Raw genomic sequence first — 15,904 nt, forward strand, 5'->3', positions numbered from 1 at the left:
TTAACATCTGTGTACACTATACATTCTTAACCTGGGTTCCAAGATGAGTTTCACAATAGAATGTAAAGCTGTGTGTTAATGTATGGGCACGTGCATGCATGAATCTGCGAATATATCTGGGAAGAAAAAAGGTCCATAGCTTTCATCAGATTTTCAAAGGGGACCTTGATCCTAAAAATGTCCATTACAACTGATCTTACAGTTTCTCCTTGAACAAACACTTGAGGCTCCTCTCCTCAGCGGTGGTCTGTTTTGTCGCCCATCAGCTCTATGAGAACATCCTTCCTTACACTGAGCTGGCATCTGTCTTCTAGGAACTCTCACCCCTGGTCTTGGTTTTGCCCCCTGGAGCAGCACTGGGTAAGTCCAATCCCTCTTTCATCTTTCTAAATGGAAACTCATTTCTCAGCGTATTGATTTTTTTTCTGATGTGAGTTAAGCTGTTGAAGGAAATCCTTGACATTTTTGATGCCTTCAAAGATTCTCATGAAGTCAGCAAATAGTCTTCGTATTTTGAAAAGCTTGTAAGTTTAGCTACCTGGAGCTTAAGTAACAGATTTTATTACATGAACCCCATGTAATCCCATGAGGTTGAATCTCCATGTTCATTAAGATATTAGAGAAAGGACACAGAACTCTGGCCTCTCACTGTGTGGCAAGTAATGTCTAATGATAGCTCCAAAGAGTCTGATTTTCAGGAAAAGTAATTTTAATAAGGAGGACATACATCCTAACTGTAACAACTATAGAGCTTTGAAAATGCCAATTAAAAACTGTTTACAAAGGCAAGTAAGAAGAAAGAGTTTCTCTATGTCATTGGGTTGAATTTTTTTTTTTCAAAAAAACACAGCTTTTTATTGTCTTGGATGCAAATATAGTTTTAAAACTGCATTGTAGTGTTGAATTTAAAAAAAACTCTAACCTCAAACATCTCTAATTTTTTTACACTTTGGCTTTCTTATAAATTATACTACATAAAGTCTTTAGTAATCCTATTTTAACAATTTTTGTGGATTCTTCTCCCTTTCCTCTTTACAATCACCTTGATTTATTTACCATATTGGAAATCAGTTTTCTGTCTCTTTATCTAGGATGAAGCCTACTGCAATTGAAATAAACTTCTAGTTCAATTATCTGGAGCACCCCAAGCAGGTAATTACTAAATATTTGTTGATGTAAGATGGGAAGAAATAAATGCTCATTCATTCAGAGAGTATATTCTGGAAACCTACTGTGTACAATGCACACAAAATCCAAGTGGTCAAAGAACTTATAGTGTAATTTAGTATCCAAGTTAAGGCAAATACTTAAATTTATGTAGTGGCAAAATAGCACAACAAAGAGTCATAGCTAATTAAGTCAACAATGTAGATAAAATGTAATCATAAAATATATTCCAGTTAATGAATATAAGACAGAAAAAGAGAAGAAACAAAGAACAGAAAAAACAAATAGGAAGCAAATAGCACAATGTTAGATTTAACCCCAACCATATTAATAATCACATGAACTGTAAAATGTCTAACCACCCAAATTGAAAAACAGAAGTTGTTAGATTGGAGGCATGGGGGGGACAAGACTCAACCATATGTTGCCAAAAGAAACTCATTTTAAATTTAAAGATATAAATAGATTAAATTTAAAAAATTTAATAAGAAGAAATACCATGCCAGTATTTCTCTATATGAGACAAAGAAAGTTTCAGTGCGAAAAATATTACCATGGATGAAGAAGATCATTTTATAACAATAAAGGAGTTAATTCATCAGGAGGACATAATAATCCTAAACATTCATGTACCTAACAGAATTTCAAAATATATGAAGCAAACACTGATAGAATTGCAAGAGGAAATAGACTACTCTACAACTATATTCATAGATTTCAACATCCCTCTCTCAATAAATGATACGTATCCATAATATATAAACATCTCTCAGAACTCAATAATAAGAAACAAACAACCTAACTCTAAAAAATAGTCAAAAGACTTGAATGGACACTTCACCCAAGAGCACTTACTAATGATATATAAGACCTTGAAAAAATGCTCTATATCTTTAGTCATTAGGGAAATACCAATCAAAACCACCATGAGATAACACTACTCACCGCTTAGAAGGCTAAAATGAAAGAGATTGACCATATGTAATGCTGTCAAGGGTGTGGGGCAACTGAAAATTTCTTATACTGCTAGTAGGAACATAAAATGACACAATCACTTTGGAAAGCAGTTTGGCCCTTTCTTATTATGTTAAATATACACCTACAATAGCACTCATTTGTTCCATTCTTAGATGTTTTTAATACTCAAGAAATGAAAGCACATGTCTATACAAGGACTTGATCACAAATGCAACAGCTTTATTTATAAAGGGCAAAAATTGGAAATAACCTAAATGTCATCAACAGGTGACTGGAGAAACAGATTGTGGTGTATCCTTACGATGAATACTACTCAGCAATAAAAGGGAATGAACTATGGATAGACAACGGAAGAATCAACAACAGAAGAGTTTCAAAATAATTATGCTGAGTAGAAGCCATACCAAAAAAAGGTACATACTGTCTGATTTCATTTGTTTAAAATTCTGGAAAATGCAAACTAATGTACAGTAATAGAAAGAAGATTGTGGTTGCCTGGAGAGGGAGTGAGTGGAGAGTGATGCACCGAGGGATTACACAGAGGCCTGCGGAAACTTTCCGAGGTGACGGGTACATTCATTATCTTGATGGTGGTGATAGTTTCATGCATGCATGTATATGTCAAAACTGTTCACTCTAAACATGTATAGTGTATCCTATGTCAAATATACCTCAGTAAAGCTATTTAAAAAGGTATGTAGTGGGCATACTATGTGTGCCAAGTTGTGTTCTAAATGTGTGAAACGCAGTCTCCTCTTTAATCCTTACAACAAATCTATCAGGTTGATCCTATGATTGTTCCCTTTTATGGGTGAGACCACTGAAGCTTAGAGTTAGTTATTCACGTCCAAGTCTACCCAGCTAGTAAATGGCAGCCTGACCATCGACTTTCACTCTTTTTTTTTTTTAGTTGAAGTATAGTCAGTTTACAATGTGGTGCCAATTTCTCTTTCGCTCTTAATGGTAGAAAGAAATATGTAGAAGAGAGGCACAATAAAGTGCTGAGTTTTCACATTCATTATCTAGATCCTCAAAAGAGAGTGTGGAGTAAGCAGTTCAAATGCTTGTGCCTACTTTACAGATGGACAAACTGAGGGTCAAAAAGATTAAGGTGACTTGACAGTTTCAGACCTGGGGGAAACGATTTCTCCCCACTCTTCATACTACAGCCCAATCCACTGAATCACAAGGCTCCAACTGCTGTTGATAGACTGCTGCGTTTTTTTGTGGTTTCTCCCTCCCCTCCAAAAGCGGCCCAAAATCGTGTAAATTGAGTTCCTGGTGTTGATAGATGTCAAAAATTCCAACTGAGCATTGCAATATTACTGGGCATTTTCTTCTGCTATTGCCGTTCAGGAAAAAGGTAAGACTTGGCATTTACAAGGGTCACGGGGCCCTCGAGTCAACATAGTACTTTTTGGGTTTCAACGTCCCGGTTCTCAGTCCGCCAGCATCCCGCGGCCGCGTCCCAGCGCTCGGCCCGGGTGCCCCTCCCGCGCGGCTCCGCGGGGGCGTCGGGGAGGCGGGCCCGGGGACGCTAGCGAGGCGCTCCGACGCGGCGCCCCCTGCCGGCACCCTGCTCCCTCGCCCGGGATCCGGTCCGGGCGGCGCGGGGACGCCGGCCTGACAGCCAGCCAGCGAGCGGGCTGGCGGGCGGCGCGGTGCGCTGCGGGCGAGCGGGCGCGCCCTGCAGGGGTAGGTGGGCCGCGGGGCGCGGGCGGACGAGCGGGGGCGGCGCGCGCGGGCGGGGGCCGTTGGGCGGGCGGGGGGCGCGCGCCGGGGGTCGGCGCGGGGGCGGGGCGGGCGGGGGGCCCGGCGGCGGGGGCGCGCGCGGCGGCGCGCGACGGGCGCGAGTTATCAATTATGCAAGGACTCGGGCGGCGCGGAGGGCGGGCGCGGGGAGCGCTCCAAGATGGCGCCCACCGCAGTCCCGCCCGCCGCAGCCTCGGCGCCTCTGCAGTCCGGCCGCGCCTCCCGGGCCCCGCGCTAGGGCCGCCGCTGCCTCCCTCGCCGCCGCTGCCGTAAGTCGCCCCAGAGCCCCCGCCCGGCGCCGCTCCTCGCCCGCCGAGTTCCCCTTCTCTCCTCGGGACCCTGGAGCGGGGCTCGCCCATCTCCACTCCGGGGCTTTGCCGCAGAGTGCGCGGCGGGGCTCGAGGGGCGGTGGAGCGGGGTTGCTGTCCACCTGGTTTTGGACAGGTGTTTGGAAGTCTTGCTTCCTTCTACTGTGTTTACCGGGGGTCCCTGAGGAGAATTGAGGACCACCGGCCCCCACCCCCATACACTGTTTCTCCTCCTCTCGGCTGCGCTGGGGGTCACCGGCCTGCCCTCGGCGCCCCTTCCGCGGTGCGGCACCCGCCCCCTCCCCATCTCCCGGGGCCGGGGCAGAGTCGGGGCCCTTTGCCCGGTTGCGCTGAAAGGGCAGCGCTGTCCGGATCTTCTCCAGCAAGCTCCTCAGCTCTACCCCCTCCCCCATGTCTTACTGCATCCTTCTCCCCCATCCGGCTCCAGATTGTTACCAACTGCAGAAGCCGAGGGCTCCTGGGTTCTTAGGGCATCCAGGACTCCCCTGTCCTTTGTTCAGATGCGTCCGTCCCCCTCCCGACAGGGTGCTCTGGGGCCGTGTTGGGGGCCGCCGGGACCTTCCTCGGCATGCTAGAATTCCTGCATTAGGGAGTACATCACTTTCAGAATATCCCCTTCCCCCACCCCCACCCCTACGCCACCCGATGCAGAGCTTGCTCCTCTCCTCCTCTCTCCTTCCCTCCCCCACCTTACCACCAGCAGCAGCACCCTGGGCTTCTTGTTAGCTTTGGGCTTACGGGACTGCCCAGCTCCACAGGCTTGGACCCCTCCTCTCTAGTTCTCTCTTAGTACTTGGGTGACCGCAAAGCCTCTGCGTTTTTACTGAGAGCTCAGCTCCGTTCCCTCGGTGTCAGCAGCAACCACCAGTGGAGACTTGGCAGTTAACTTTCGGGGGAGGAGGGTTAGCCAGCGCTTTCAGACCCCTTCAGAGGCCCCAGCTTCGAGGTGGGGTGCAGTGGGGATCATTTTTGAGCCTGATAAATATGATTCTTCAAACCATGCATTCCTTCCAACTACCCCACCCTGTGCCCTCTTCCTTACTTACACTGCAGTTTTTGAAATGTGGGGGAATACATTTTATATCTGGAGATTCCAAGCTTCCAAGGCTCAGCATCAGTGTCCGTAATAAAAGGTTGTCATCTGTTTTGTGGGGGGAAAGGGGTAGAAGAAACTTTGCATTGCATCTGGCTAATTCAGGGAGAGGGAGAAATAATTAGCATGGAGCAAGCTCTACCAAACAGGGAAAATTGCTTTTAATGCACAGTGGGCACCAGAGAAGCTGGGATAGAAGCAGGAAGTGTGGGTGAGGGCTCTGGGGGCAAAGGGGGAGAGTGCTTTTTATTACTGTTTTCCCAAGTGTGAACCTGGAGAGCCTTTAGAGAGGTAGTGTTGTGTTAGGGCTGGGGGATGTTTTGGCTTTCCAAGGGAGATTCGGGTGTGGTAGATTTTCACTGTTTCACAGTCTTTTGCTACTTCTCTTTTCTCCACGTGCATTAGAAGATAATGGGCGTTGGGGGGGCTTTTTTTTCTCTCCTCAAAAAAAATTTTTTTTGATGTGTAATGCAAATGGCTGGATAACATTGCCACCCGGTACCATTCTGGTAGGAATCTCAGGGGAATCAGACTTAAAATGCTGAAAGCTTTGTAACACGTTGCCTGTAACCTGGTTCTTGAAATACTGCAGCATTTTTTCTTTGGAACTCATGACCCATAAGGCCTTCAGTTCTCCCTGAAAGAGAATTTGATTGCTTGGAAGGGGGGTGGTAGTGAAGGTTTGGTATTCAGCGAACATTGTCCTAGAAATTGAGGCTCTCTCTGGAGAGGGCTCCAAGCATGTTCAATGTTCTCTGAATATCTGATTCAGAGTATGTGTAAATGTGTTGTGTTTCTTAGTTGAGCTGTTGGTGGGTAGTGCAACGCAGTTCTCGACAATGCAGGCCAGTTACTGGTTTCTTGGGTTCAGTTTGAGAGGCTGACTTCATACATCTTCGATTTTCTTTTGGGGTTTTGTCAACTTTTATCAAAATATTTGAAGGATTTTATTTTAAATTAATAAAGGATTGTGAAGTGGAATATAGCATACTTAAAAGCAAACAAACATACAGTTGCTTGTTGCTTTATTTGTAGGCACTTTAACAAATATTTCTCAGGGCCCAGCTTTAGTTGTCTGTGTTGAGGCTTGCCCCAGGGTTTCTTGCTGTGGTGCTGAAAGGACAGTTCCCTGACCAGTCCTACTGTAGAGTGCACACATACTGGACATGATTTGGGTTTTTCTTTTATTCTCAGCAGGCTTTCCTGTAGACGTGTGTGTGCATGCGCAGCTGGGTTTATACTTGAGGTTGCAGGCCTAGTTATCATATTTTATTACTCCCACATAACTCTTCATTTGGCTGTCCCTCATGGAGACAGTGTTTTTACAGGCTGCAGCAGATCCATATGTAAGTCATGCAGTGACATTTTGCTGACTGCATTATTTCAGCACATTTTGATCATTTCAGATAGCAAGAAAATATTAATGTTATGGGAATTTGGTCTCCACAAGAAGTAATCATATAGCTTGCTAAGTTAAGCTGGATCAGAAGGGCATCTTCTCTGGGTTGACTTGGACAGTGAGCTGGGAAAAGGACTCAACACAACAGAGGCCAGTATGCGATCCATTGTTTCACTGAAGTAACTTGTCAAAAATTGTTTTAAAATCCTATAATAGTGAAGGGGGCCATAAAATTCAGCTCGTACAAATCTCCCACCTAGCACAGGGATCCCCTTAAGGGAGATCTCACATAAAGCAGCTCATTTGGTTTGGGCACTGTGATTGAAGTACTTTTTAAAAATGTCATTGAAAAGATAACATATAAGTTAAAAGACATATAAATTGGGGCTGGCACAGGGACAAATGCCATTCTTGTGCTTCTTACCAAGAAAAGATCGACATTCGGTGTTCTATAGAGCTTATATAAGAAACCTGCACCTGCCTGAAAAGAATACAAAGATAGAGACATATCCACCTAAAGTAAGAAAAACATTCTTGAATGGAAAGAAAAATAATTATATTTAATCTGCTGATATTATGTAACAAGTTGTCCTGGAGGCACACACATGAATTAATGAATACTTAATCCTATAGATTATATCTGAGAAAGAAAATAAAGCCACACCGTATAGAAAGTGTTAAAAATATGAAATTTATCCAGAATGAGATCAGTTTCCATAGGTATAAAAATAATGCATAGTTATTGCAGAAATATTTTAATATATAAAAAACAGGGGAAAAAAGCCATCCTTAGCAGAACACTGTCAGTATCTTATTGTTATTTCAGTCTTTATTTTCTGTATAGAGGGCAAGAAGCAGTTGCAAAAGTTATTCAGATTAACAGTATTATTAAACTGAGCCTTTTAAACTCTTAATTTCATAGTCCACTAGTCAGTCATTTAGGGACTTAACCACTAGATTATTACATTTCAATTTACCTTTTTCCTGAAGCATTTAAAAAATTTACAAGAAATTATCTTTAATGTGAAAGAATTCATTCTTTGAATCGGACTCCTGTAAAGTCTTTTGCTTTAAAGGAGTAAAGAAAACTTTTCTCAATCAGTGAATGAATAAATATATTTCCTCTGCACCTACTGTGTGTAAAGCATTGCACTAAGCGCTGACACTCTTTAAATGGCAAGAACCAACTTCAAAAATAATACCATGCTCAAAAACTGTGGCTGTTTAAGTGTTAAAGGAAGGAAACAGAACTTTCAGTCTTCTCGTGTATTAATTGCTGAAATGTTGTGTGGCAGCCTGTTAGGTCTGGCCCAGTGATTCAGCCTAAGTAGAACTTGTGCAGGTATGAAGTGAATGTATGCAAAGGAAAAACAAAGAAGGAGTCTTCCGGAAAAATTTTCTCTGTCCCTTTGTGAAGTTACAAATACACAATCAGGACCCGCAGTTAGGTGCATATCAGGACTTAAGGTGAAATGAAGACCCAGGAAGGTTGCTGTAGTTACACCATTGAGAAGAAAAAGTCAGAAGCAGTTTGGGATTTGGAGGTAGGCAAGACTAAGTTCAAGTCTTGACTCTGCTATTTACTAGCTTTGTGACCTTGGGCAAGTTATTTAGTGTATCTGAGCTTCAGTGTTCTCATCTATAAAAGAAGGAATGATAATAATACCTACGTTGCAGGGTGTTGTGGGGGATTAAATGAAATCTCTATTTCCTTGTGGTTTCTGACACATAGAGCTCAGTATTTATTAGCTCCTTTCCCTCTAGGGATTTAGCAGCTTAGTGCGTGTTTACGTGTGTATTTGATAGAGTATATGTGTACTGTATTAAATTTCAGTAGTCTGAAAGCCAGACGGTTGCTGTATCTTCAGTCTGGCATAGGGGATAGGATCTGCAGGTACCCTGACTTGGATGGAATTTGCTAGTCCAAAAGGAGAAAAGTTTTACTGTGCATCTCCACCACCACCGTGCAAATGTGATTACCGAAGTAACTGTTCCTGCATTCATTCCCGAACTGCTCTAGAATAGGACTCTTTACCAAATAGGAATGCTCTGGCACTCACCAGTTGGCAGGCAGCTGGGCTGTTGTTAGCTATAGCCTGGGGTCTGAAGGTGGAATGGGCCCAAGGGCTGAGGCTCTCCTTTATTCTTACTTGAGCTGGATGTTTTAATTGTAAATTATTATACAAGTTGAAAGTTGCTTTTGTCTTCATCACCATTCTAGGTTTTCACATTATATAGTCTTTGAACTGCTTTATTTGAATGGGTCTTATACATTTAGGTCTCATGACTGACCATCTACCTTTGACAATTACTACTCTAGGTTTATGTGTTCATAAAAACTTAAAAAAAAAACCCAACCTTCTATTAGTTGATTGTTTGAGTTGGGTAAGACAGATATTATTCTGCCCACTTTATAGCTGAGGAAACTGAGTATCCCAGAGCTTAAGTGAGTTGTCCAAGGCTGTAGGACCATTAAGTGATGGAGTGGAGACGAGGACCAAGGTTGGTTGACTCATGCTTAAAGATTTTTTTCCATTTAATGGTGTTATATTCTGATGTTCATATAACCAAGTAATGTGAACAATTTTGGCTTTATTTTAAGAAATTATCATTATCCTAGGTAGCTAAACATATCTTAGTGAGTGGGCATAATGAAGGATTCTGGGATAGGCATAGGGAGGGCAAGACTAGTTTTGAAGGAGAGCATTTTGGAAGCAGGAAGGATAAGGGAAAATGAACAGAAGATGTATCAATAAATAGAATATGGATGAAAATAGGAAGCATTGAACTAACACACTCATTTTGTTTCTGCAGCTATCTTTGCTGCTTTTTTTTTCCCTTTGGGGAAGGAATTAGTTTTATTTTGTAAATTTTTCCTCTAATTTTTTTATTGAGGTATAGTTGATTTATAATATGTGTTAGTTTCTGGTGTTCATCATAGTGATTCAGTCTCTCTGTCTCTATATATTCTTTATCATTATAGGTTATTATAAGCTATTGAACATAGTTCCCTATGCTATAAAGTAAGACCTTGTTGCTTATCTATTTTATATATAGTAGTTAGTATCTGCTAATCCCAAACTTCTTATTTATCCAGCCCTTCCCCTTTGGGAACCATAAGTTTGTTTTCTGTATCTGTGAGTCTGTTTCTATTTTGTAAATAAGTTCATTTGTGTCATTTTTTTAGATTCCACGTGCGAGTGATATCATATGATATTTATCTTTCTCTGTCTGACTTACTTCACTTAGTATGATAATCTCTAGGTCCATATTGCTGCAAATGGCATTATTTCATTCTTTTTTATGGCTGAGTAGTATTCCATTATGTATATATACCACAATTTCTTCATCCAATCCTTTGTTGATGGACATCTACATTGCTTCCATGTCTTGGCTATTGTAAATAGTGCTGCTATGAACATTGGGGATCATGTATCTTTTCGATTAGAGTTTCCTCTGGGTCTATACCCAGGAATGGGGTTGCTGGATCATATGGTAACTCTATTTTTAGTTTTTTGAGGAATCTCCATACTGTTTTCCATAGTGGCTGCACCAAATTACATTCCCATCAACAGTGTAGGAGGGTTCTCTTTTCTCCGTACTCTCTCTAGCATTTATCATTTGTGGACTTTTCAATGATGACAGTTCTGACCAGCCTCATTGTAGTTTTGATTTCCATTTCTATGATAATTACTTAGCTACTTTTTTAAAGGTTATCATATCTTTGTGTCTGCTTATCTTCCTTCATTTCTATAGCACATAAATACACACGTTTGGCTAATTGTAATGCTCCCAAATTGCCAGTATGTTATAGCCAAGATCATAGGGGAATTATGGCCACTACCACCTGGATTTCTTTGCTTATGCGAGGCTGAGATTGGTGTAGGACTCAGAAAAGAACTGAGGATTGGTGCTGGGAGGGGTATGCTAGTTGAAGTAGAAAAAGTTCTGGGAGGCTCTTGGATTAAGCCAAAAGCAAAGGTGAAAGTAGGTATTAGTTCTGATTCTCCTTAGGTATATGGAGATGTGTCATGCTGAGGAGAGTGGAACAGAATAAAAGCTGGGAGCCTGAGGGTCTAAGACACGCTTTTAGTTTGGGACTGAAGCTTTCTTGATCCTGGAAGAAGTCGATTGGGTTAGGATAACTAAAATGTTAGCTGGAGAGGCTTGGAGCACTTTTTTAATTCACTCTTGGTGGTAGGGGGAGGTCTTTGTTCACTAGGCTTATCCCAGGATCTGGAAATGGAAAGCACTGAAATCCCTCAAAAGGACATTAACAGCCTCCTTTCATGTACAGTTGGTTAGTGTGATTTTTATGCTGTAAAATCTTTTGAGTTCTTGGGGAGCAAGAACATTAGAGAAATATAGTGAATGCTTATTTATCCAGGGATGGATTATCTAGGCCATGAATTATACATGTCATTTATTTTCCTCCCTTTTTCTACGTTTTGAGTATTTAGCTGATTGTTAGCATTTCCACCAGAATGAACTTGGGAAGGGAGAAAAAGACAAAATTAAAATGTTACTTTAAATTTTTAGATAACGATTGATAGAGGAAGAGATCAATGAGAAGGCACCTCATTTTTCATCTGTTCTTATTCTCTCCTAATGTTAAAGTACAGACAATTGAAAGCTGAGCCTCCAAAAGCTTAATGTTCACTGGAAGCCAGTGTGAAATAGCATTTTCCCTTCATTTTACTGAGCCACAGCCCTGTAAATAAATAGGGCTTAATTTATTACATGGTTAGTTTCTTGTTTCACGAGGAATTCTTCTTCAATTAAGGATAATGCAGCAGGCTTTTGCTTCACACTCACCAGTGCCTTTTTGTCTTGGCAAGAAGCTGAATAAAATGCTTCTAAATGAAAACAAATTGATGCATTATTATTAAATTGCAGATAAAAATTGAGCAGGTTGCAAGTGAGACTGGTAGAGCTTTCTCAGAGGTCAGAATACCAAGCAGTCTCATGTGCTACAGGATTCTCAACTGGATTTCCTAAGATTTGGGTGAAGACTAAAAAGGGGAAATGCCTTATTTCAAAGATGCCTTGAAGAAAATAAAGCATTTTAAAGAGACTTATGTTGTGATAGGGAAGAAAGTATTGAGAGTGTGAGGAATCATCAGAATGGAGAGTGAGAGCAAGTGACAGAATGACTGCAGTGAAAATGGACACGGGGTTTGGATGTGAGCTTGGGGAACTGCTCATATTCTAAGAGAAAGAGTTCTCTCTCCTCTGCAAACTCCTTTGGAACCATCTCTTTGTTCTACTTACTGAACTAGGGTGTTCCTGATATTCTGGTTAGGCGCATAGAAACCTTAGGAAGATGTTTGTGTTTTAAACGTGATTTTATCCCTTCCTCTGCTAGAACTTTGCTGCAAATTGCTCATTTATCTGTTCTCTGCTTTGGAAAAGCTGGAGAATATTTTCTTGCTTTGTAGCAAAAATTTTAGTAACATTTTTACATTTTAAAAAATTTCCTTTTTTTTAAAGGATTTTAAGTCATTTAATATAAAAACATTTTCTCAAAAGGCACTGTTGAAGGTATTTCTCCATTCTATATGTAAATATACCTTTTACATTTATTTGTTTGAATAGAGATGAAGGGTTAAAAAATCAGAAGGTTCAAAGTTAAGTCTTATACTGTCACCCAGTCACCCAGTATGTACTTGATAAAGGCAGCTACTACTACCAGTTTCTCTTGTATTCTTTTTACATGTATGTGTACGGAAACACCCCTTGCCCCTCTCACAGTTATGTTCACTGTCTTTTGAGGAAGACTGTTAAAATAGTTTGGGGATTTGAACTCTCATTCTTCGTCATCTTAGATCAATTAATTTCCCCTTAGCAAAAAATTTAGTGACATTCTTAAATTTTTTTTTTAATTTCCTCTTTTTTTTTTCAGGATTTTAAGCCACTTAATATGAAAATATTTTCTGAAAGGCACTGTAGGTGTCTCTTCCATTCGATGTTATAAATTTGGGGATTTGAATATAATTAGAATTATATCCAAATTAGAATAGAAAGTTTGCTGTAAGAACAACTCAGTTGGGCTGGGGTAAAACCTTCTATCCCCAGTGGCAGATAAGCCTGCAAAGATAGGGTAGAGTTAGCCGAACATTAAGGATTTTTTGAGGTTGCATTTATCCTTGGACTCAATGGAGAACATAGAAGGTTTTTATAGGGAGTGTAGAATGAACATCATCAATGCCGTGCTATAATATTTTAGGAGGACCGGGCAGCAGTGTATACATAACAGGATGGAATAGAACAAAGGATGGACATCCAGTTAATTGGCTGTTTGATTTGGCCTACCTGTGTGGTGACAAGGTCCTGGACTCAGTAGAGATGAAGATGGAAAAGAAGGAAAATAAATATAATTTTGTATATTGTATCACATGGATGTGTGTGTTTAAGTAATATTTTTACAAGGTAAGAGATCGTTTCTAGGAACACCCAATAGGATTTGGGGAAAGGGGAGGAAGAGGAGTTAATTTTGCTGTTTTAAAGTTTAGGGACAGAGAATCTTCTGTTTAGAAAATCTGAGGAAGCTAGTTCTGTAATACACATTCGCAGTCTAGTCCAGAGCATCTTGATTAGCAAGCTACCTTAATTTCCAATCCTTTCCCTGCAGAGGATTTTTCCCCTTGAGTGTCTCATGCTTTCTTTAAGGAAGACCCAAGTCTTCCATATTCTTTATTCTGTGTGCTCTCTCACTGATAAAGATTGCTCAATCTTTACGGCCGCTATGCTTTTCTTATTTTGTGGTCTTTCATTCTACCCATTTATAGACACTTAACATGCTGTCTTTTTCCTTGATGTTCTCAACTAACCTTCAGTTTAGTGTATAAAGAATTATGCACGTTTTCATAGGTGGATGACTGTTTTGTCCTTACTGAAACTCAGTGACTTTCTTTCTTTGATCATTTGCTTGTATTCTGTGTGTGCTTCATGGAACCATAGTAAGTATTTGAAATTGCAGGCTGAGTTAAAGTAGGAACTGAGAGGATTCTAATAGGTGAAAGCAGAGGGAAAGTGTTAGGCCTTATCAGCCAGTGATGTTGCTTTTTATTTCAGGAATTGATCTTGGTCAATACAAGATGCCAGACTTGACTTGCATAAACTGCCTTGGTGTAGCTACGGTGCAAGACAGTGGCCAGTGGGCCCTAATGTGCAGCTGCAGCATACAGTGATAATTTAGAGCAAAGGGTGAGCTCAGGGAGCTTGGGTTCTGTTCTGGCCTTTTGTCGTCAATAAAGATCTTTGAATAAGAAAAAATAAAGGGTGATTGGAACATCAGAATACACATGCAAAAATAACAGAATACACTGAGAGAAAAGCAATTTAATTCAATAAAATTTTTTTCATTTAATTTTCCTTCTCACCACCGAAGTTACTGAGTTCTTGCAAATTCCATTAACATTTGCCACAGTTTGCACTCAGACTATTGGCAGAAGTCCCCATGGGTTGCGTGGAACCAGTAGAGCAGGCAGAGTTCATGTACAAGATGCTAGAAAATGTAGCTCTCTGTTTAGAGATGTAAAGCATCCTTACAGTAATCTCATTAGGAGGCTCTCTGTGCAATCACGTTGCAAGTTGGTACTTGCTTCCTTGTTTGAGTGCTCAAAGTAACAGTGATTGAGAGCAGTTAAACAACAGCCTCTTGGGAAGCCATTCTTAAAAGCAGTTTGGGATGAGAAATGTCCATAAAGATCACTTAACTGAAAGATGGCAGTCTGCTTTATTAATCTAGATGTTCTAGTGCAAGTAGAATTTTAGTAGGTTCATAGGGTTGTTTTTTTTTTTTTTCCATTTTCCTTCTACTTGTGATGTTTCTTCTTCCTTGTCTCCAGAAAAGGAGGGTGGTGTAAGACCGAAGGAAGGCATAGATTCAATGATTAATTGAGTGATTTAGTGTGGTGGGGAAACAAAGTAGAATGATTCTATGAGTATTTCACTTCCCTCACAAGGTTATTATTTTTTTCTGACTCATAAAGGAAAATTTCAGCCATAAGTGCCGAAGGGATAAAACTTCTTTTACTTTGAGATCTTAATGTAGACTCTTGGCATTAGGAATTACTCCAAAGCTTTATAGGTCAAAGAAATTAAGTCCATTGTGTGATGAGTGGATATCAAAGACCTGTTGTTAATTAGGTCCGAGTGTTTTCCATCTTTAATTTTAATTAGCTTATATCCAGCTTGAGCCTTAGGGACTGATGTGCTTTGCTGCTGGCCACACACTCCTTCCTGACCATGAGTAAGTCTCTGGGCTGTGTTGTCCCTTGCAGGTTGTAGGAACCGTGCATCTTTCCCTTCCCACCCCTCACTCAGCAGGCTGCTCAGCTGGCTCCCAGTGGTGAGGCAGAGCAGTCACACAGGGGAATGTGACTTCCATGCCCTGCTTGGGCTCTGCTCTGCAGCCCTGCCTTTGCCACAGCTAGTGCTCAGAGAAAGGTTTTTTAAAGATCAATGCATTTATCACTCAGGGAAGTCTGTTGCAAAATCTCAAGGAAAAAAAATCCTCCCAGAAAGTAGTTTCACTTTTCTAGCCAGGATTCCAGAACCATCAGTTCCTTATAGGCGCTGCTTCTGTTTATAGACGTTGAGTTTTCGAGGCCTTGCCAGTTGTTTTTCCCTTCCACAGTTTGATCACAGAACCTTGTAAGAACTCTTATTTGTGAGAACTGAATGCTGGCTTTTAGGGGTATTATGAAAATCTAGTGGATCTATAGAGTTCAAAGTATGGGTGCTAGTCTACATTTTGGGCAAGAGGGTATCCGAGGTTTTTATGGTGAAAAGTTAGGCATCATAATCCCTGCAGTCTCGGGCTTTGGGCCACGATGCAGTGCCCAATGACCCTGGGACAAATAGGGTCATTTTTCCTACTTGGAAACTTATTCCTATTAAGGTACTATAACCAAAGAGAGTACTACTTCCTTCATAAGAATAAGTTCAATAGAACTAATATTTTAAAAGCTTTTGAAGTTCTAGCTTAGTATGGCAGTTTTTTTCCTTTTAAACCGTTTAACAGCTTTTGTTATTTTTATTGTTATTTTAAAAATTTATAAGCAGTAACAGTTGAAAAAATTTGGTGCATAGTTCTCTGAGTTTACACATATATAGATTCATGTAACCAGCACTACAGTCAAGATACAGAACAGCTCCATCACCAGAAAGCTCCCTGCTGCT

General features: G+C 41.0%; 1 protein-coding gene across 1 annotated transcript in view; it reads left to right on the forward strand.

Moving 5' to 3' along the window:
* The window catches only part of SCN8A (sodium voltage-gated channel alpha subunit 8), a 180,078-nt gene that overhangs the window by 9,520 nt on the left and 154,654 nt on the right, over positions 1 to 15,904 (forward strand). Inside the window, exons 2-4 of the mRNA XM_031462534.2 lie at positions 203 to 360; positions 1,092 to 1,152; positions 2,413 to 2,558. The gene's annotated coding sequence lies outside the window, so the exon portion shown is untranslated. The remainder of the gene's footprint in view (positions 1 to 202; positions 361 to 1,091; positions 1,153 to 2,412; positions 2,559 to 15,904) is intronic.

The sequence above is a fragment of the Camelus dromedarius genome, chromosome 11, assembly GCF_036321535.1.
Source record: "Camelus dromedarius isolate mCamDro1 chromosome 11, mCamDro1.pat, whole genome shotgun sequence".
Taxonomy (NCBI): Eukaryota; Metazoa; Chordata; class Mammalia; order Artiodactyla; family Camelidae; genus Camelus; species Camelus dromedarius.